Raw genomic sequence first — 22,590 nt, forward strand, 5'->3', positions numbered from 1 at the left:
CGGCCCTCCCTTAGTCCATCACCTCCGACAGTGCGGCGCTCCCTCAGCACTGCCTCTCCCGACAGTGCAGCGCTCCCTCAGTACTGCCCCTCTGACAGTGCGGCCCTCCCTCAATGCTGCCCCTCCGACAGTGTGGCGTTCCCTCATTACTGCCCCTCCCGACGGTGCAGCGCTCCTTCTGAACTGCCCCTCCAACAGTGCGGCGCTCCCTAATACAGCCCCTCCCGACAGTGCAGCACTCCCTCAGTACTGCTCCTCCCGACAATGCGGCGCTCCCTCAGTACTGCCCCTCCAACAGTGCGGCGCTCCCTCAGTACTGCCCCTCCGACAGTGCGGCCCTCCCTCAGTCCAGCACCTCCGACAGTGCAGCTCTCCCTCAGTACTGTCCCTACGACAATGCAGTACCCCCTCTGTCCAGCCCCTGCAACAGTGCGGCGCCCCCTCAGTTCGGCCCCTCCGACAGTGCAGCACTCCCTCAGTACTGCCCCTTCGACAGTGCGACACTCTCATTCCAGCCCCTCCGACTGTGCGACGTCCCTCAGTACAGCCCATCTGACAGTGCGGCACTTCCTCAGTACTGCCCCTACGTAAATGCAGTACCCCCTCTGTCCAGCCCCTCCAACTCTGCGGCGCTCCCTCAGTTCTGCCCCTCCAACAGTGCAGCATTACCTCAGTACTGCTCCTCCGACAGTGCAGCGCTCCCTCAGTACTGCCCCTCCCGACATTGCAGCGCTCCCTCAGTACCGCCCCTCCAACAGTGCTGCGCTCACTCAGTACTGCCCCTCCGACATTGCGGCCCTCCCTTAGTCCAGCACCTCCGACAGTGCGGCGCTCCCTCAGTACTGCCCCTCCGACAGTGCGGCCCTCCCTCAGCACTGCCTCTCCCGACAGTGCAGCGCTCCCTCAGTACTTCGCCTCTGACAGTGCGGCCCTCCCTCAATGCTGCCCCTCCGACAGTGCGGCGCTCCCTCAGTACTGCCCCTGCGACAGTGCGGCACTCCCTCAGTCCAGCTCCTCCAACAGTGCGGTACTCCATCAGTCTAGCCCCTCCGACAGTGCAGCACTCCCTCAGTACTGTCCCTCCGCCAGTGCGGCGCTCCCTCAGTACTGCCCCTACGACAGTGCAGAGCTCCCTCAGTACTGCCCCTCCCGACAGTGCGGCGCTCCCTCAGTACTGCCCCTGCGACCGTGCAGCGCTCCCTCAGTCCAGCCCCTCCGACAGTGCAGCGCTCCCTCAGTCCAGCCCCTACGACAGTGCAGCGCTCCCTCAGTCCAGCCCCTCCGACAGTGCGGCCCTCCCTCAGTCCAGCCCCTACGACAGTGCAGCGCTCCCTCAGTCCAGCCCCTCCGACAGTGCAGCGCTCCCTCAGTCCAGCCCCTGCGACCGTGCAGCGCTCCCTCAGTCCAGCCCCTCCGACAGTGCAGCGCTCCCTCAGTCCTGCCGCTTCGACAGTGCGGCGCACCCTCAGTACTACCCCTGCGACAGTGTGGCGTTCCCTCAGTACTGCCCCTCCAACAGTGCGGCGTTCCCTCAGTCCTGCCCCTCCGACAGTGCGGCGCACCCTCAGTACTACCCCTGCGACAGTGTGGCGTTCCCTCAGTACTGCCCCTCCAACAGTGCGGCGTTCCCTCAGTACTGCCCCTCCGACAGTGCGGCCCTCCCTCAGTGCTACCCCTGCGACAGTGGGGCGCTCCCTCAGTACTGTCCCTCCGACGGTGCAGCGCTCCTTCAGTACTGCCCCTCCGAAAGTTCGGCAGTCCCTCAGTCCAGCCCCTCCCACAATGCAGCTCTCCCTCAGTTCTGCCCCTCCGACAGTGCAGCACTCCCTTTATACTGCCCCTCCGACAGTGCGATACTCCCTCATTCCAGCCCCTCCGACTGTGCGACGTCCCTTAGTACAGCCCCTCCGATAGTGCGGCACTTCCTCAGTACTGCCCCTACGTAAATGCAGTACCCCCTCTGTCCAACCCCTCCAACACTGCGGCGCTCCCTCAGTACTGCCCCTCCAACAGTGCAGCATTCCCTCAGTACTGCCCCTCCAACAATGCAGCGCTCCCTCATTACTGCCCCTGCGACAGTGCGGCACTCCCTCAATCCAGTACCTCCGACAATGCGTCGCTCCCTCATTACTGCCTCTGCGACAGTGCGGGGCTCCCACAGTACTGCCCCTTCAACAGTGCTGCGCTCCCTCAGTACTGCCCCTCCGAAATGCGGCACTCCCTCAGTACTGCCTCTCCAAAAGTGCAGCCCTTCCTCAGTACTGCCCCTGCAACAGTGCGGCGCTCGCTCAGTACTGCCCCTCTGACAGTGCAGTACTCCCTCTGTCCAGCTCCTCCAACAGTGCGGCGCTCCCTCAGTTCTGCCCCTCCGACAGTGCAGCACTCCCTCAGTACTGCCCCTCCAACAGTGCGGCTCTCCCTCAGTACTGCCCCTACGACAATGCAGTGCTCCCTCAGTACTGCCCCTGCACCAGTGCACGCTCCCTCAGTACTGCCCCTCCGACAGAGCGGCACTCCCTCAGTCCTGCCGCTTCGACAGTGCGGCGCTCCCTCAGTCCAGCTCCTCCGACAGAGCGGCGCACCCTCAGTACTGCCCCTCCGACAGTGCGGCGCTCCCTCAGGACTGCCGCTGCGACAGTGTGGCGTTCCCTCATTACTGCCCCTCTCGACGGTGCAGCGCTCCCTCAGTATTGCTCCTCCCGACAATGCGGCGCTCCCTCAGTACTGCCCCTCCAACAGTGAAGCGCTCCCTCCGTACTGCACCTCCAACAGTGCGGCCCTCCCTCAGTCCAGCACCTCCGACAGTGCGGCCCTCCCTCAGTCCAGCACCTCCGACAGTGCGGCGCTCCCTCAGTACTGCCCTCTGACAGTGCTGCGCTCCCTCAGTACTGCCGCTCCGAAATGCGGCACTCCCTCAGTACTGCCTCTCCAACAATGCAGCCCTCCCTCAGTACCGCCACTCCGACAGTGCGGCACACCCTTAGTACTGCCCCTGCAACTGTGCAGCGCTCCCTCAGTCCAGCCCCTCCGACAGTGCAGCACTCCCTCAGTACTACCCCTCCCGACAGTGCGGCGCTCCCTCAGTACTGCCCCTCCGACAATGCGGAGCTCCCTCAGTACTGCACCTCCGACAATGCGGAGCTCCCTCAGTACCACCCCTCCGACAGTGCGACGCTCCCGCAGTCCAGCTCCTCCGACAGTGCAGCGCTCGCTTAGTACTGCCGCTCCGACAGTGCAGAGCTCCCTCAGTACTGCCCCTCCGACATTGTGGCCCTCCCTCAGTACTGACCCTCCGACATTGCGGCCCTCCCTCAGTACTGCATTTGCGACCGTGCAGCGCTCCCTCAGTCCAGCCCCTCCAGCAGTCCCTCAGTACTGCCCCTCTGACAATGCAGCGCTCCCTCAGTACTGCCCCTCCGACAGTGCGGCGCTCCCTCAATACTTCCCTACGACAGTGCGGAGCTCCCTCAGTACTGCCCCTCCGACAGTGCGGTCCTCCCTCAGTACTGCCCCTGCGGCCGTGCAGCGCTCCCTTAGTCCAGCCCCTCCAACAGTGCAGCGCTCCCTCAGTACTGCCCCTCTGACAGTGCGGCGCTCCCTCAGTACTGCCCCTGCGACTGTGCAGCGCTCCCTCAGTCCAGCCCCTCCGACAGTGTTGCGTTCCCTCGAACTTGCCCCTCCGACAGTGCGGCGCTCGCTCTGTACTGCCCCTCCCACAGTGCAGCATTCCCTCAAATCTGCCCCTCCGACAGTGCAGCGCTCCCTCAGTACTGCCCCTGCGACAGTGTGGGGCTCCCTCAGTACTGCCCCTCCGACAGTGCAGCACTCCCTCAGTCCAACCCCTCTGACAGAGCGGCAGTCCGTCAGTCCTGCCCCTCAGACAGTGCAGCGCTCCCTCTGTACTGCCCCTTCGACAGTGCAACGCTCCCTCAGTACTGACCCTCCGACATTTCGGCCCTCCCTCAGTCCTGCCCCTCCATCAGTACAGCGCTCCCTCAGTACTGCCCCTGCGACAGTGTGGCGCTCCCTCAGTACTGCCCTCCGACAGTGCGGTCCTCCGTCAGTCCAGCTCCTCCGATAGAGCGGCGCTCCCTCAGTACTGCCTCTCCGACAGTGCGGCCCTTCCTCAGTACTGCCCCTCCGACAGTGCAGAGCTCCCTCAGTACCACCCCTCCGACAGTGCGGCGCTCCCGCAGTCCAGCTCCTCCGACAGTGCAGCACTCCATCAGTACTGCCCCTCCGACAGTCCAGCACTCCCTTAGTACTGCCCCTCCGACAGTGCAGTGCTCCCTCAGTACTGCCCCTCCGACAGTGTGGCCTTCCCTCAGTACTGCCCCTCCGACAGTGCGGCCCTCCCTCAGTATTGCCCCTGCGAAAGTGCGGCGCTCCCTCAGTCCAGCCCCTTCAGCAGTCCCTCAGTACTGCCCCTCTGACAATGCAGCGCCCTCTCAGTACTGCCCCTCCGACGGTGCGGCGCTCCCTCAATACTTCCCTACGACAGTGCGGAGCTCCCTCAGTACTGCCCCTCCGACAGTGCGGCCCTCCCTCAGTACTGCCCCTCCGACAGTGCGGCCCTCCCTCAGTACTGTCCCTGCGACCGTGCAGCGCTCCCTTAGTCCAGCCCCTCCTACAGTGCAGCGCTCCCTCAGTACTGCCCCTCTGACAGTGCGGCGCTCCCTCAGTACTGCCCCTGCGACTGTGCAGGGCTCCCTCAGTCCAGCCCCTCCGACAGTGTTGCGCTCCCTTGAAATTGCCCCTCCGACAGTGCGGCGCTCGCTCTATACTGCCCCTCAGACAGTGCCGTGCTCCCGCGGTACTGCCCCTCCGACAGTGCAGCGCTCCCTCGGTACTGCCCCTCTGACAGTGCGGCACTCCCTCAGTACTGCCCCTGCGACAGTGCGGCCCTCCCTCAGTACTGCCCTCCGACAGTGCGGCGCTTCCTCAGTACTGTCACTCCGAAATTGCGGCCCTCCCTCAGTCCAGGACCTCCGACAGTGCGGCGCTCCGTCAGTACTGAACCTCCGACAGTGCGGCACTCCCTCAATACTGCCCCTCCGACAGTGCGGCGCTCCCTCAGTACTGCCCCTCCGACTGTGCAGTGCTCCCTCAGTACTGCCCTCCGACAGTGCGGCACTCCCTCAGTACTGCCCTCCGACAGTGCGGCGCTAGCTCAGTACTGCCCCTCCGACAGTGCGGCCCTCCCTCAGTACTGCTCCTGCGACCGTGCAGCGCACCCTCAGTCCAGCCCCTCCGACAGTGCAGCGCTCCCTCAGTGCTGCCCCTCCCAACATTGCGGCCCTCCCTCAGTACTGCACCTCCGACAGTTCAGCTCTCCCTCAGTACTGTCCCTACGACAATGCAGTACTCCCTCTGTCCAGCCCCTCCAACAGTGCAGCGCCCCCTCAGTTCTGCCCCTCCGACAGTGCAGCGCTCCCTTTATACTGCCCCTCCGAATGTGCGACACTCCCTCATTCCAGCCCCTCCGACAGTGCGGCACTTCCTCAGTACTGCCCCGACATAAATGCAGTACTCCCTCTGTCCAGCCCCTCCAACACTGCAGCGCTCCCTCAGTTCTGCCCCTCCCACAGTGCAGCATTCCCTCAAATCTGCCCCTCCGACAGTGCGGCACTCCCTCAGTACTGCCCCTCCGACAGTGCGGCCCTCCCTCAGTCCTGCCCCTGCGACAGTGCGGCGCTCCCTCAGTACTGCCCTCCGACAGTGCGGCGCTTCCTCAGTACTGCCCCTCCGACAGTGCACCGCTCCCTCAGTACTGCCCCTCCGACAGTGCACCGCTCCCTCAGTACTGCCCCTCCGACAGTGCGGCGCTCCCTCAGTACTGCCCTCCGACAGTGCGGCGCTCCCTCAGTACTGCCCCTCCGACAGTGCGGCCCTCCCTCAGTACTGCCCCTCCGACAGTGCGGCCCTCCCTCAGTACTGCCCCTCCGACAGTGCGGCCCTCCCTCAGTACTGCCCCTGCGACCGTGCAGCGCTCCCTTAGTCCAGCACCTCCGACAGTGCAGCGCTCCCTCAGTACTGCCCCTCTGACAGTGCGACGCTCCCTCAGTACTGCCCCTGCGACTGTGCAGCGCTCCCTCAGTCCAGCCCCTCCGACAGTGTTGCGCTCCCTTGAAATTGCCCCTCCGACAGTGCGGCGCTCGCTCTATACTGCCCTTCCGACAGTGCCGTGCTCCCTCAGTACTGCCCCTCCGACAGTGCGGCCCTCCCTCAGTACTGCCCCTGCGACAGTGCGGCGCTCCCTCAGTACTGCCCTCCGACAGTGCGGCGCTTCCTCAGTACTGCCCCTCCGACATTGCGGCACTCCCTCAGTCCAGGACCTCCGACCGTGCGGCGCTCCGTCAGTACTGAACCTCCGACAGTGCGGCACTCCCTCAGTACTGCCCCTCCGACTGTGCAGTGCTCCCTCAGTACTGCCCTCCGACAGTGCGGCACTCCCTCAGTACTGCCCTCCGACAGTGCGGCGCTAGCTCAGTACTGCCCCTCCGACAGTGCGACCCTCCCTCAGTACTGCCCCTGCGACCGTGCAGCGCTCCCTCAGTCCAGCCCCTCCGACAGTGCAGCGCTCCCTCAGTGCTGCCCCTCCCGACATTGCGGCCCTCCCTCAGTACTGCACCTCCGACAGTTCAGCTCTCCCTCAGTACTGTACCTACGACAATGCAGTACTCCCTCTGTCCAGCCCCTCCAACAGTGCAGCGCCCCCTCAGGTCTGCCCCTCCGACAGTGCAGCGCTCCCTTTATACTGCCCCTCCGACAGTGCGACACTCCCTCATTCCAGCCCCTCCGACAGTGCGGCACTTCCTCAGTACTGCCCCGACATAAATGCAGTACTCCCTCTGTCCAGCCCCTCCAACACTGCAGCGCTCCCTCAGTCCTGCCCCTCCCAATGTGCAGCATTCCCTCAAATGTGCCCCTCCGACAGTGCAGCGCTCCCTCAGTCCAACCCCTCTGACAGAGCGGCAGTCCGTCAGTCCTGCCCCTCAGACAGTGCAGCGCTCCCTCAGTACTGCCCCTTCGACAGTGCAACGCTCCCTCAGTACTGCCCCTCCGACATTGCGGCCCTCCCTCAGTCCAGGACCTCCGACAGTGAGGCGCTCCGCCAGTACTGAACCTCCGACAGTGCGGCACTCCCTCAGTACTGCCCCTCCAACAGTGCGGCACTCCCTCAGTCCTGCCCCTCCGTCAGTACAGCGCTCCCTCAGTACTGCCCCTGCGACAGTGTGGCGCTCCCTCAGTATTGCCCTCCGACAGTGCGGTCCTCCCTCAGTCCAGCTCCTCCGATAGAGCGGCGCTCCCTCAGTACTGCCTCTCCGACAGTGCGGCCCTCCCTCAGTACTGCCCCTCCGACAGTGGGGAGCTCCCTCAGTACCACCCCTCCGACAGTGCGGCGCTCCCGCAGTCCAGCTCCTCCGACAGTCCAGCACACCCTTAGTACTGCCCCTCCGACAGTGCAGTGCTCCCTCAGTACTGCCCCTCCGACAGTGTGGCCCTCCCTCAGTACTGCCCCTCCGACAGTGCGGCCCTCCCTCAGTACTGCCCCTGCGAAAATGCGGCGCTCCCTCAGTCCAGCCCCTCCAGCATTCCCTCAGTACTGCCCTTCTGACAATGCAGCGCTCCCTCAGTACTGCCCCTCCGACAGTGCGGCGCTCCCTCAATACTTCCCTACGACAGTGCGGAGCTCCCTCAGTACTGCCCCTCCGACAGTGCGGCCCTCCCTCAGTACTGCCCCTCCGACAGTGCGGCGCTCCCTCAATACTTCCCTACGACAGTGCGGAGCTCCCTCAGTACTGCCCCTCCGACAGTGCAGCGCTCCCTCAGTACTGCCCCTCTGACAGTGCGGCGCTCCCTCAGTACTGCCCCTGCGACAGTGCAGCGCTCCCTCAGTCCAGCCCCTCCGACAGTGTTGCGCTCCCTTGAAATTGCCCCTCCGACAGTGCGGCGCTTGGTCTATACTGCCCTTCCGACAGTGCCGTGCTCCCTCAGTACTGCCCCTCCGACAGTGCAGCGCTCCCTCGGTACTGCCCTTGCGACAGTGCGGCCCTCCCTCAGTACTGCCCTCCGAAAGTGCGGCGCTTCCTCAGTACTGCCCCTCCGACATTGCGGCCCTCCCTCAGTCCAGGACCTCCGACAGTGCGGCGCTCCGTCAGTACTGAACCTCCGACAGTGCGGCACTCCCTCAGTACTGCCCCTCCGACAGTGCGGCACTCCCTCAGTACTGCCCCTCCGACTGTGCAGTGCTCCCTCAGTACTGCCCTCCGACAGTGCGGCACTCCCTCAGTACTGCCCTCCGACAGTGCGGCGCTAGCTCAGTACTGCCCCTCCGACAGTGCGGCCCTCCCTCAGTACTGACCCTGCGACCGTGCAGCGCTCCCTCAGTCCAGCCCCTCCGACAGTGCAGTACTCCCTCTGTCAAGCCCCTCCAACAGTGCAGCGCCCCCTCAGGTCTGCCCCTCCGACAGTGCAGCGCTCCCTTTATACTGCCCCTCCGACAGTGCGACACTCCCTCATTCCAGCCCCTCCGACAGTGCGGCACTTCCTCAGTACTGCCCCTACGTAAATGCAGTACTCCCTCTGTCCAGCCCCTCCAACACTGCAGCGCTCCCTCAGTCCTGCCCCTCCCACAGTGCAGCATTTCCTCAAATCTGCCCCTCCGACAGTGCAGCGCTCCCTCAGTACTGCCCCTGCGACAGTGTGGGGCTCCCTCAGTACTGCCCCTCCGACAGTGCAGCACTCCCTCAGTCCAACACCTCTGACAGAGCGGCAGTCCGTCATTACTGCCCCTCAGACAGTGCGGCGCTCCCTCAGTACTGCCCCTTCGACAGTGCAACGCTCCCTCAGTACTGCCCCTCCGACATTGCGGCCCTCCCTCAGTCCAGGACCACCGACAGTGCGGCGCTCCGTCAGTACTGAACCTCCGACTGTGCGGCACTCCCTCAGTACTGCCCCTCCAACAGTGCGGCACTCCCTCAGTCCTGCCCCTCCGACAGTGCAGCGCTCCCTCAGTACTGCACCTCTGACAGTGCGGCACTCCCTCAGTACTGCCCCTCCGACAGTGCGGCGCTCCCTCAGTACTGCCCTCCGACAGTGCGGCGCTTCCTCAGTACTGCCCCTCCGACAGTGCGGCGCTCCCTCAGTACTGCCCCTCCGACAGTGCAGCGCTCCCTCAGTACTGCCCCTCCGACAGTGCGGCCCTCCCTCAGTACTGCCCCTCCGACAGTGCGGCCCTCCCTCAGTACTGCCCCTGCGACTGTGCAGCGCTCCCTCAGTCCAGCCCCTCCGACAGAGTTGCGCTCCCTTGAAATTGCCCCTCCGACAGTGCGGCGCTCGCTCCATACTGACCTTCCGACAGTGCCGTGCTCCCTCAGTACTGCCCCTCCGACAGTGCAGCGCTCCCTCGGTACTGCCCCTCTGACAGTGCGGCACTCCCTCAGTACTGCCCCTCCGACAGTGCGGCCCTCCCTCAGTACTGCCCCTGCGACAGTGCGGCGCTCCCTCAGTCCAGCCCCTCTGACAGTGCAGCGCTCCCTCAGTGCTGCCCCTCCCGACATTGCGGCCCTCCCTCAGTACTGACCCTCCGACAGTTCAGCTCTCCCTCAGTACTGTCCCTACGACAATGCAGTACTCCCTCTGTCCAGCCCCTCCAACAGTGCAGCGCCCCCTCAGTTCTGCCCCTCCGACAGTGCAGCGCTCCCTTTATACTGCCCCTCCGACAGTGCGACACTCCCTCATTCCAGCCCCTCCGACAGTGCGGCACTTCCTCAGTACTGCCCCTCCCACAGTGCAGCATTCCCTCAAATCTGCCCCTCCAATAGTGCAGAGCTCCCTCAGTACTGCCCCTTCGACAGTGTGAGGCTCCCTCAGTACTGCCCCTCCGACAGTGCAGCACTCCCTCAGTCCAACACCTCTGACAGAGCGGCAGTCCGTCATTACTGCCCCTCAGACAGTGCGGTGCTCCCTCAGTACTGCCCCTCCGACATTGCGGCCCTTCTCAGTCCAGGACCTCCGACAGTGCGGTGCTCCGTCAGTACTGAACCTCCGACAGTGCGGCACTCCCTCAGTACTACCCCTCCAACAGTGCGGCACTCCCTCAGTCCTGCCCCTCCGACAGTGCAGCGCTCCCTCAGTACTGCCCCTCTGACAGTGCGGCACTCCCTCAGTACTGCCCCTCCGACAGTGCGGCCCTCCCTCAGTCCTGCCCCTGCGACAGTGCGGCGCTCCCTCAGTACTGCCCTCCGACAGTGCGGCGCTTCCTCAGTACTGCCCCTCCGACAGTGCGGCACTCCCTCAGTACTGCCCCTCCGACAGTGCACCGCTCCCTCAGTACTGCCCCTCCGACAGTGCGGCGCTCCCTCAGTACTGCCCTCCGACAGTGCGGCGCTCCCTCAGTACTGCCCCTCCGACAGTGCGGCACTCCCTCAGTACTGCCCCTCCAACAGTGCACCGCTCCCTCAGTACAGCCCCTCCGACAGTGCGGCACTCCCTCAGTACTGCCCCTCCGACTGCGGTGCTCCCTCAGTACTGCACCTCCGACAGTGCGGCACTCCCTCAGTACTGTCCTCCGACAGTGCGGCGCTCCCTCAGTACTGCCCTTCCGACAGTGCGGCACTCCCTCAGTACTGCCCTTCTGACAGTGCACCGTTCCCTCAGTACTGCCCCTCCGACAGTGCGGCGCTCCCTTAGTACTGTCCCTCTGACAGTGCACCGCTCCCTCAGTACTGCCCCTCTGACAGTGCACCGCTTCCTCAGTACTGTCCCTCTGACAGTGCACCGCTCCCTCAGTACTGCCCCTCCGACAGTGCGGCCCTCCCTCAGTACTGCCCCTGCGACTGTGCAGCGCTCCCTCAGTCCAGCCCCTCCGACAGTGTTGCGCTCCCTCGAAATTGCCCCTCCGACAGTGCGGCGCTCGCTCTATACTGCCCCTCCGACAGTGCCATGCTCCCTCAGTACAGCCCCTCCGACAGTGCGGCACTCCCTCAGTACTGCCCCTCCGACTGCGGTGCTCCCTCAGTACTGCACCTCCGACAGTGCGGCACTCCCTCAGTACTGCCCTCCGACAGTGCGGCGCTCCCTCAGTACTGCCCTTCCGACAGTGCGGCATTCCCTCAGTACTGCCCTTCTTACAGTGCACCGTTCCCTCAGTACTGCCCCTCCGACAGTGCGGCGCTCCTTCAGTACTGCCCCTCTGACAGTGCACCTCTTCCTCAGTACTGTCCCTCTGACAGTGCACCGCTCCCTCAGTACTGCCCCTCCGACAGTGCGGCCCTCCCTCAGTACTGCCCCTGCGACTGTGCAGCGCTCCCTCAGTCCAGCCCCTCCGACAGTGTTGCGCTCTCTCGAAATTGCCCCTCCGACAGTGCGGCGCTCGCTGTATACTGTCCTCCGACAGTGCCGTGCTCCCTCATTCCAGCCCCTACGACAGTGCGGAGCTCCCTCAGTACTGCCCCACCGACAATGCAGCCCTCCCTCAGTACTGCCTCTCCGACAGTGCGGCCCTCCCTCAGTACTGCCCCTGCGACTGTGCAGCGCTCCCTCAGTCCAGCCCCTCCGACAGTGCAGCGCTCCCTCGAAATTGCCCCTCCAACAGTGCGGCGCTCGCTCTGTACTGCCCCTCCGACAGTGCCATGCTCCCTCAGTACTGCCCCTGCACCAGTGCGGCGCTCCCTCAGTACTGCCCCTCCGACAGTGCAGCGTTCCCTCAGTACTGCTCCTCTGACAGTGCAGTGCTCCCTCAGTACTGTCGCTGCACCAGAGCAGTGCTCCCTCAGGACAGCCCCTCAGACAGTGCAGCACTCCCTCAGTACTCCCCCTCCCGACAGTGCGGCGCTCCCTCAGTACTGCCCCTCAGACAGTGCGGAGCTCCCTCAGTACTGCAGCTCCGACAGTGCGGCCCTCCCTCAGTACTGCCCCTCCGACAGTGCGGAGCTCCCTCAGTTCCGCCCCTCCGACAGTGCGGCGCTCCCTCAGTCCAGTTCCTCCAACAGAGCGGCGCTCACTCAGTACTGCCCCTCCGACAGTCCAGCACTCCCTTAGTATTGCCCCTCCGACAGTGCGGCAGTCCCTCAGTCCAGCCCCTCCGGCAATCCCTCAGTACTGCCCCTCTGACAATGCAGCGCTCCCTCAGTACTGCCTCTGCGAAAGTGCGGCGCTCCTTCAGTCCAGCCCCTCCGACAGTGCGGCACTCCCTCAGTACTGCCCCTCTAACAGTGCACCGCTCCCTCAGTACTGCCCCTCCGACAGTGCGGCGCTCCCTCAGTTCTGCCCCTCCGACAGTGCGGCGATCCCTCAGTCCTGCCCCTGCGACAGTGCGGTGCGCCTAGATCAAAAAATCAACCAAGATTTTTGTGCTCGAGCCTCCTGAGTGGGACTTGAACCCACAACCTTGAAACTGAAAGGCGAGTGTGCTGCCTACTGAGCCACAGCTGACACACATCACACAGTGGGAGAGCGAGTTGCCAGGAAACACGGAATATCACGCACTCGGATGTAAAGCAATCACACTAAGCTCAGGGGCAGGTCAGGTGCAGCGGGAGAAGCCGCTGGCAATTTGCATTGTGAACAGGATCCAGGATCCAGTTATTGTGAACACACGCCTCGCGTAGAGATTGCGTGCATCCATCGCCCATACGGTGTCTGCACCCAGTCATGCGGGACCGCACGTACCCGGGGGAAGGCGGGTGGGGGAGCCCTTCGTAAAACACGGGCCGAGCAACACTGGGGAGGAGGGCCACGCTGCCCCAGCCTCAAGTCTGAAATCCATCAGCCGTGAGATGATTCGGTGAGATGATTCACTGCTCACCTCCCCATCTCGGGGAGACAACGGTCCAAGAGAGGAACGCCTCCACTTAACGCACCACCCAGCGAGTCCCCCACCCCACCCCGACCATTCCCAGGCCCAGTCTGGATGGGGGTGGGTTGATGGATTCAACCCCATTAACTAAACCTGCCCTACTCCCACCTCCATAACATCGCCCGTCTCTTCTGCTCATCCGCTGCTGAAACCTTCATCCATGCCATTGTTACCTCCAGACTTGACTATTCCAACGCACTCCTGGCCGGCCTCCTGCATTCTACCTGACGTAAACTAGAGGTGATCGAAAACTCAGCTGCCCCGTGTCCTAACTCGCACCGAGTCCCGCTCACCCATCACCCCCTGCGCTCGCTGACCCCGTGTCCTAACTCGCACCGAATCCCGCTCACCCATCACCCCCTGTGCTCGCTGCCCCGTGTCTTAACTCGCACCAAATCCCCCTAACGTATCACCCCCTGTGCTCGCTGCCAAGTGTCCTAACTCGCACCGAGTCCCGCTCACCCATCACCCCATGTGCTCGCTGCCCCGTGTCCTAACTCGCACCGAGTCCCGCTCACCCATCACCCCCTGTACTCGCTGCCCCGTGTCCTAACTCGCACCGAGTCCCGCTCACCCATCACCCCCTGTACTCGCTGCCCCGTGTCCTAACTCGCACCGAGTCCCGCTCACCCATCACCCCCTGTGCTCGCTGACCCCGTGTCCTAACTCGCACCGAATCCCGCTCACCCATCACCCCCTGTGCTCGCTGCCCCGTGTCTTAACTCGTACCAAGTCCCCCTAACGTATCACCCCCTGTGCTCGCTGCCAAGTGTCCTAACTCGCACCGAGTCCCACTCACCCATCACCCCCTGTGCTCGCTGACCTACATTGGCTTCCAGTTACGCAACGTTCAATTTCAAAATTCTCATCCTTGTTTACAAATCCCTCTATGGCCCTCGCCCCTCCCTATCTCTGTCATCTCTTCCAGCCCCACAAACCCCACCGAGATGTCTGCACTCCTCTAATTCTGCCCTCTTGAGCATCCCTGATTATAACTGATCCACCGTCAGTGGTCGTGCCTTCTGTTGCCGGGGCCCCAAGCTCTGGAACTCCCTCCCTAAACCTCTACGCCTTTCGACCTCTCTTTCCTCCAAGACGCTCATTAAAACCGACCTCTTTAACCAGGCTTTTGGTCACCTGCGCTAATTTCTACTTACACGGCTCGGTGTCAAATTTTTATCCTCCTGTGAAGCGCCTTGAGATGTTTCAATGCGTTAAAGGCGCTATATAAATACAGGTTGTTGGTGGTGTTGTTGGGGTATTAAAGGGATGGGATTTATTGCGAGATTTTGGGTATTAAAGGAATGGGCTTAAGGACCAATTATCTTTTTACTCAATCCTGATTTTTACAGATATTTGGTCGAGAATGTTGATCATGGCAGAATTCCCAGAAATCTGTGCTGTTCCTGCAACTGCTCTTATCGGGGAGGGCGTCCTGGAACCACCCACTTCCTGACCAACCCAGGTCACTCAAACCACAGTATCAACCGCGTCTCCATGGCTACAAGGTTTGTTTTATCTGTAGACAGAGTTCGAGTGCGTGAGAGGGACAGCGAGAGAGAGAGAGCGAGACAGACAAAGGGAGAGAGAACAGAGTGACGGAAGGACAGAGAGAGGCGAAGCAGACAGACCCAGAGAGAAAAATGGAGAGCAAGAGAGAGAGTGAGACAGAACAGAGAGAGAGGGAGTGAGAGAGGGGGAGAGAAAGGGAGAGAGAATAGAGAAACAGAGGGACAGAGAAAGGCAAAGCAGACAGACACAGAGAGAAAAATGGAGAGCGAGGGAGAGTGAGAGACAGAACAGAGAGAGAGAGTGAGGGAGTGAGAGGGAGAAAAAGAAAGAGACAAGGCCTCAAAAGAGAAAGAAAGAGAGACTGGAGAACGACATGAGACAGAGAGAAAGAGACAGAATCAGACAAAAAGCAAAAAAGTGCGGGAGAGATACAGAGAAGCACGTACACAGACCCAATATTGAAGGTGTTACTGTGATACAGGCCCTGTATTGAAGGGGTGAAACACTCCGATACCGACCCAGTATTGAAGGGGTTAAACAGTTCGCTACAGACCCAGTATTGAAGGGGTTAAACACTGATACAGAACAAGTATTGAAGGGGTTAAACACTGTGATACAGGTCCAGTATTGAAGGCATTAAACACTCCAATACAGACCCAGTATTGAAGGGGTTAAAAACTCCGATACAGACCCAGTATTGAAGGGGTTAAACACTGTGATACAGATCCAGTACTGAAGGGGTTAAACACTGTGATACAGATCCAGTACTGAAGGGGTTAAACACTCCGATACAGACCCGGTATTGAAGGGGTTAAACAATGTGATACAGACCCAGTATTGAAGGGGTTAAACAGTGTAATACAGATCCAGTATTGAAGGGGTTAAACACTGTGATACAGACCCAGTGTTGAAGGGGTTAAACACTCCGATACAGACCCAGTATTGAAGGGGTTAAACACTGATACTGACCCAGTATTGAAGTGGTTAAAAACTCCGATATAGACCCAGTATTGAAGGGATTAAACACTCTGATATAGACCCAGTATTGAAGGGGTTAAACACTGTGATACAGACGCAGTATTGAAGGGGTTAAATACTGATACAGACCCAGTACTGAAGGGGTTAAGCACTCTGATATAGACCCAGTATTGAAGGGCTTAAATACTGATACAGACCCAGTATTGAAGGGGTTAAATACTGATACAGACGCAGTATTGATCGGGTTAAACACTGTGATACAGACCCAGTACTGAAGGGATTAAAAACTCCGATGTAGGCCCAGTATTGAAGGGGTTAAACACTCCAATACAGACCAAGTATTGAAGGGGTTAAATGCTCCGACAGAGAGACAGTATTGAAGGGGTTAAACACTGTGATCCAGACCCGGTATTGAAGGGGTTAAACACTGTGATTACAAACCCAGTATTGAAGGGGTTAGACACTGTGATACAAGATCAGTATTGAAGGGGTTAAATACCGATACAGACCCGGTATTGAAGGGGTTAAAAATTCCGATACAGGCCCAGTATTGAAGGGGTTAAACACTCCAACAGAGGGACAGTATTGAAGGGGTTAGACACTGTGATACAGGCCAAGTTTAAAGGGGTTAAACACTATGATACAGACCCAGTGTTGAAGGGGTTAAACACTCCGATACAGACCCAGTATTGAAGGGGTTAAAAACTCCGATACAGACCCAGTATTGAAGGGGTTAAACATTCTGATATAGACCCAGTATTGAAGGGCTTAAACACTGATACAGACCCAGTATTGAAGGGGTTAAACATTGATACAGACCCAGTATTGAAGGGGTTAAATACTGATACAGACCCAGTACTGAAGTGGTTAAGCACTCTGATATAGACCCAGTATTGAAGGGCTTAAATACTGCTACAGACCCAGTATTGAAGGGGTTAAATACTGATACAGGCCCAATACTGAAGGGGTTAAACACTATGATACAGACCCAGTGTTGAAGGGGTTAAACACTCCGATACAGACCCAGTATTGAAGGGGTTAAAAACTCCGATACAGACCCAGTATTGAAGGGGTTAAACATTCTGATATAGACCCAGTATTGAAGGGCTTAAACACTGATACAGACCCAGTATTGAAGGGGTTAAACATTGATACAGACCCAGTATTGAAGGGGTTAAATACTGATACAGACCCAGTACTGAAGTGGTTAAGCACTCTGATATAGACCCAGTATTGAAGGGCTTAAACACTGCTACAGACCCAGTATTGAAGGGGTTAAATACTGATACAGGCCCAATACTGAAGGGGTTAAACACTGATACAGACCCAGTATTGAAGGAGTTAAATACTGATACAGACGCAGTATTGAACGGGTTAAACACTGTGATACAGACCCAGTACTGAAGGGGTTAAACGCTCCGACAGAGACACAGTATTGAAGGGGTTAGACACTGTGATACAGGCCAAGTTTGAAGGGGTTAAACACTGTGATACAGACCCAGTATTGATGGAGTTAAACATTCCGATACAGATCCAGTATTGAAGGGGTTAAACACTCCGATACAGACCCAGTATTGAAGGGGTTAAGCGTTCCGATACAGACCCAGTATTGAAGGGGTTAAACGTTCCGATACAGACCCAGAATTGTAGGGGTTAAACACTGTGATACAGACCCAGTATTGAAGGGGTTAAACACTGTGATACAGAGCCAGTATTGAAGGGGTTAAACGTTCCGATACAGACCCAGTATTGAAGGGGTTAAACACTGTGATACAGAGCCAGTATTGAAGGGGTTAAACGTTCCGATACAGACCCAGTATTGAAGGAGTTAAACACCGTGATACAGACCCAGTATTGAAGAGGTTAAACACTCCGATACAGCCCCAGTATTGAAGGGGTTAAACACTGATAGACCCAGTATTGAAGGGGTTAAACACTGATACAGACCCAGTATTGAAGAGGTTAAACACTCCGATACAGTACCCCAGTAGTGAAGGGGTTAAACACTGATAGACCCAGTATTGAAGGGGTTAAACACTGATACAGACCCGTATTGAAGGGGTTAAATACTGATAGACCCAGTATTGAAGGGGTTAAACACCGTGATACAGACCCAGTATTGAAGGGGTTAAACACTGATACAGACCCAGTATTGAAGGGGTTAAACACTGACACAGACCCAGTATTGAAGGGGTTAAACACTAATATAGACCCAGTATTGAAGGGGTTAAACACTGATACAGACCCAGTATTGAAGGGGTCAATCACTGATACAGACCCAGAATTGAAGGGGTTAAACACTGACACAGACCCAGTATTGAAGGGGTTAAACACTGATATAGACCCAGTATTGAAGGGGTTAAACACTGATACAGACCCAGTATTGAAGGGGTTAAACACTGATACAGACCCAGTATTGAAGGGGTTAAACACTGATACAGACCCAGTATTGAAGGGGTCAATCACTGTGATACAGACCCAGTGCTGAAGGGGTTAAACACTGTGATACACCCATGGGAAATACTTAAGAATTAGGAGCAGGAGTCGGCCTTACGGCCCCTCGAGCCTGCTCTGCCATTCAATGGGATCACGGCTGATCTTCCACCTCAACTCCACTTTCCCGCCGATCCCTCGACTCTCTTACTATCCAAAAATCTATCGATCTCAGCCTTGAATATACTCAACGACTGAGCCTCCACAGCCCTCTGGGGCAGAGAATTCTGAAGATTCACCACCCTCTGAGTGAAGAAATTCCTCCTCATCTCAGTCCTAAATGGCCGACCCCTTATCCTGAGACTGTGACCCCTGGTTCTAGACTCCCCAGCCCGGGGGAAACATCCTCCCTGCATCTACCCAGTCAATTCCTGTAAGAACTTTGTATGTTTCTATGAGATCACCTCTCATTCTTTTAAACTCCAGAGAATATCGGCCCAGTCTACTCAATCTCTCCTCATAGGACAATCCCCCCATCCCAGGAATCAGTCCGGTGAACCTCCGTTGCACTCTCTCGATGGCAAGTATATCCTTCCTTAGGTAAGGAGACCAAAACTGTGCACAATACTCCAGGTGTGGTCTCACCAGGGCCCGGTATAATTGCAGTAAGACGTCTTTACTGTTATACTCAAATCCTCTTGTAATAACGGCCAACATACCATTTGCTTTCTTAATTGCTTGCTGTACCTGCAATGCCCAAACCGTGAATTCGCCATCACAACATCCCGTCAAGGAAGGTACCTGCATTTATATAGCATCTTTCACACCCTCAGGACCTCACAAAGCGTTTCACAGACGATGGATTACACGTAAAGTGCAGTCAATGTCGCCCAGGGCAACGGGGATAAGAAAGAGTGACCATGGGAACTTTTACATCCACCCGAGAGAGCAGACGGGGCCTCGGTTTAATGTCGCATCTGGAAAAACGGCCCCTCCGACAGTGCGGTGCTCCCTCAGTACTGCCCCTCGACAGTACAGCGCTCCCTCAGCACTGCCCCTCCGACAGTGCGGCACTCCCTCAGTACTGCCCCTCCGACAGCGCAGTACAGCGCTCCCTCAGCACTGCCCCTCCGACAGTGCGGCACTCCCTCAGTACTGCCCCTCCGACAGCGCAGTACAGCGCTCCCTCAGTACTGCCCCTCCGACGGTGCGGTGCTCCCTCAGTACTGCCCCTTCGACAGTGCAGTATAGCGCTCCCTCAGTACTGCCCCTTCGACAGTGCAGTACAGCGCTCCCTCAGTACTGCCCCTTCGACAGTGCAATACAGCGCTCCCTCAGTACTGCCCCTTCGACAGTGTGGCGCTCCCTCAGTACTGCCCCTTCGACAGCGCAGTACGGCGCTCCCTCAGTACTGCCCCTCCGACAGTGCGGCGCTCCCTCAGTACTGCCCCTCCGACGGTGCGGCGCTCCCTCAGTACTGCCCCTCCGACAGTGCAGCGCTCCCTCAGTAATGCCCTTCCGACAGTGCGGTGTTCCCTCAGTACTGCCCCTCCGACAGTGCGGCGCTCCCTCAGTAATGCCCTTCCGACAGTGCGGCGCTCCCTCAGTACTGCCCCTCCAACAGTGCGGTGCTCCCTCAGCACTGCACAACCTTCTGGCTCGGAGGCGGGCGTGCCGAGCTGACAGGGTTAACTTTTTGCCACCTCAAATAACACCCCTTGGTAAATTTAATTTTACTGCAGTCCTTGAAGCCTCAGTGTGTGCCAGAGGTAGGTTAGCTGGCAATTAGGATTCGAACGACAGAGATCAAATCCCGCAACCACAGGAACTCTGGACGTGTACAGTTTGGTTAAAACTGTGGCCTGGTTGTGCTTACCGCACGGTATAATATACACCGGGAGCCGGATACATGAACCATACAATAGGCCGAGAATTGTGACTTGATATCGCACACCATTGATGTTAATTGACAAAATCACTCAGCTAATCGCCTGGCAGTTGGAAGATGCTGAGAAAATTGTCCGCCCCCCTGTCCCCCCACCCTTAAGTAATCGTGATATAAAAGGAGAGGCTGTCGGAAAGCCCGAACACTTGTTTCTCGAAGCAGGCCTGACGTGAGTGGGCCGAGCCTGACAGAGTGAGTAGCTGGGGAACTGTGGGTATTTCAGTGCCCCCTCCCCCCCATCGCTCCTGCGCCCTCTCCCCCTCGTTAGGTGCTGGGGCAGGGATGGGTGGGGGGACCGAGGTAGGAGGCAATCCGGGCGAGGGAGTATTAGGCCGGAACATCCAGGGAGGGCTGCGCCTCTGACTAGGGGCGGATTAACCACAGGGCCCCAGGCCCACCAAACAACACAGGCCCAGCAAATAAATGTCGGAAAAAAATTATCAGGCCTCCCAAATAGGCTGAATAGAATCGACCATAAGCAAAGATAAACACGACCAATATGCAGTTCTGGTCACCGCATTACAGGAAGGATGTGATTGCACTGGAGAGGGTGCAGAGGAGATTTACCAGGATGTTGCCTGGTCTGGAGAATTTTAGCTATGAGGAAAGATTGGATAGGCTAGTTCTGATTTCTTTGGAACAGAGGAGGCTGAGGGGAAATTTAACTGAGGTGTATAAAATTATGAGGGGTCTGGATAGAGTGGATAGGACGGACCTATTTCCCTTGGTAGAGGGGTCAACAACCAGGGGTCAAAGATTTAAAGTAAACGGTAGGAGGATTTGAGGGGATTTGAGGGGAAATGTCTTCACCCAGAGGTTGGTGGGGGTCTGGAACTCTGCCTGAAAGGGTGGTAGAGGCAGAAACCCTCACCATATTTGGATGTGCACCTGGAGTGCCGTAATCTACAGGGCTATGGACCAAGAGCTGGAAAGTAGGATTAGGCTGGATAGCTCTTTGTCAGCCGGCGCGGACACGATGGGCTGAAATGGCCTCCTTCCGTGCTGTAAATTTCTATGATTCTGAAAATTGCTATGTAAATAATAATAATAATAATAACTTGTATTTATATAGCGCCTTTAACGCAGTAAAACGTCCCAAGGCGCTTCACCTAACATGGCAGAGGGATGGGAACCTATGCTGGGAGTCAGAGGGAAATAAAATGGAGGCAGAAGCAAAAGATAGAAAGGAGAATAGTAAAAGTGGAGGGCAGAGAAACCCAAGGCAAAAAACAAAAAGGGCCACATTACAGCAAAATTCTAAAGGGGCAAAGTGTGTTATCAACTCTGGATCACTTCCTATGGACTGGAGGGTAGCTAATGTAACACCACTTTTTAAAAAAGGAGGGAGAGAGAAAACAGGTAATTATAGACCGGTTAGCCTGACATCAGTAGTAGGGAAAATGTTGGAATTAATCATTAAGGATGAAATAGCAGCGCATTTGGAAAGCAGTGACAAGATCGGTCCAAGTCAGCATGGATTTATGAAAGGGAAATCATGCTTGACGAATCTTCTGGAATTTTTTGAGGAAGTAACCAGCAGAGTGGACAAGGGAGAACCAGTGAATGTGGTGTATTTGGACTTTCAAAAGGCTTTTGACAAGGTCCCGCACAAGAGATTGATGTGCAAAATCAAAGCACATGGTACTGGGGGTAATGTACTGACGTGGATAGAGAACTGGTTGGCAGACAGGAAACAGAGAGTCGGGATAAACGGGTCCTTTTCAGAATGGCAGGCAATGACTAGTGGGGTGCCGCAGGGCTCAGTGGTGGGACCCCAGCTATTTACAATATATATTAACGATTTAGATGAAGGAATTGAGTGTAATATCTCTAAGTTTGCAGGTGACACTAAACTGGGTGGCAGTGTGAGCTGTGAGGAGGACGCTAAGAGGTTGCAGGGTGACTTGGACAGGTCAGATGAGTGGGCAAATGCATGGCAGATGCAGTATAATGTGGATAAATGTGAAGTTATCCATTTTGGGGGCAAAAACACGAAGGCAGAATATTATCTGAATGGTGACAGATTAGGAAAAGGGGAGGTGCAACGAGACCTGGGTGTCATGGTTCATCAGTCATTGAAAGTTGGCATGCAGGACAGCAGGTGGTGAAGAAGGCAAATGGTAGGTTGGCCTTCATAGCTAGGGGATTTGAGTATAGGAGCAGGGAGATCTTACTGCAGTTGTATAGGGCCTTGGTGAGGCCTCATCTGGAATATTGTGTTCAGTTTTGGTCTCCTAATCTGAGGAAAGACTTTCTTGCTATTGAGGGAGTGCAGCGAAGGTTCACCAGACTGATTCCAGGGATGGCTGGTGAACATATGAAGAGAGACTGGATCAACTGGGCTTTTATTCACTGGAGTTTAGAAGGATGAGAGGGGATCTCATAGAAACGTATAAGATTCTGACAGGACTGAACAGGTTAGATGCGGGAAGAATGTTCCCGATCTTGGGGAGGTCCAGAACCAGGGGACATAGTCTTACGATAAGGGGTAGGCCATTTAGGACTGAGATGAGGAGAAACTTCTTCACTCAGAGAGTTGTTAACCTGTGGAATTCCCTGCCGCAGAGTTGTTAATGCCAGTTCATTGGATATATTCAAGAGGGAGTTAGATATGGCCCTTACGGCTAAAGAGAACAAGTGGTATGGAGAGAAAGCAGGAAAAGGGTACTGAGGGAATGATCAGCCATGATCTTATTGAATGGCTGTGCAGGCTCGAAGGGCCAAATGGCCTACTCCTGCACCTATTTTCTATGTTTCTATGTTTCACAGCAGTATTAGACAAAACAGATAAATTTGACACCGAGCCATAAAAGAAGAATTTAGCGCAGGTGACCAAAAGCTGGGTCAAAGAGGTCGGTTT

The 22,590-nt window shown here is 57.5% G+C and overlaps 1 protein-coding gene and 1 long non-coding RNA gene across 3 annotated transcripts in view; one reads left to right on the plus strand and one right to left on the minus strand.

Moving 5' to 3' along the window:
• The window catches only part of LOC139232700 (solute carrier family 35 member G3-like), a 261,262-nt gene that overhangs the window by 219,295 nt on the left and 19,377 nt on the right, over positions 1-22,590 (plus strand). The window contains exon 2 of one of the 2 annotated variants that reach the window (XM_070863180.1): positions 14,215-14,370. The exons of the other annotated variant lie outside the window; for it this stretch is intronic. The gene's annotated coding sequence lies outside the window, so the exon portion shown is untranslated. The remainder of the gene's footprint in view (positions 1-14,214; positions 14,371-22,590) is intronic. 2 annotated transcript variants of the gene reach the window in all.
• LOC139232704 (uncharacterized) overlaps positions 1-22,590 on the minus strand; it is a 72,774-nt gene that overhangs the window by 40,945 nt on the left and 9,239 nt on the right. The gene's annotated exons all lie outside the window — the stretch shown is intronic.

The sequence above is a fragment of the Pristiophorus japonicus genome, chromosome 20, assembly GCF_044704955.1.
Source record: "Pristiophorus japonicus isolate sPriJap1 chromosome 20, sPriJap1.hap1, whole genome shotgun sequence".
Classification (NCBI taxonomy): Eukaryota; Metazoa; Chordata; class Chondrichthyes; family Pristiophoridae; genus Pristiophorus; species Pristiophorus japonicus.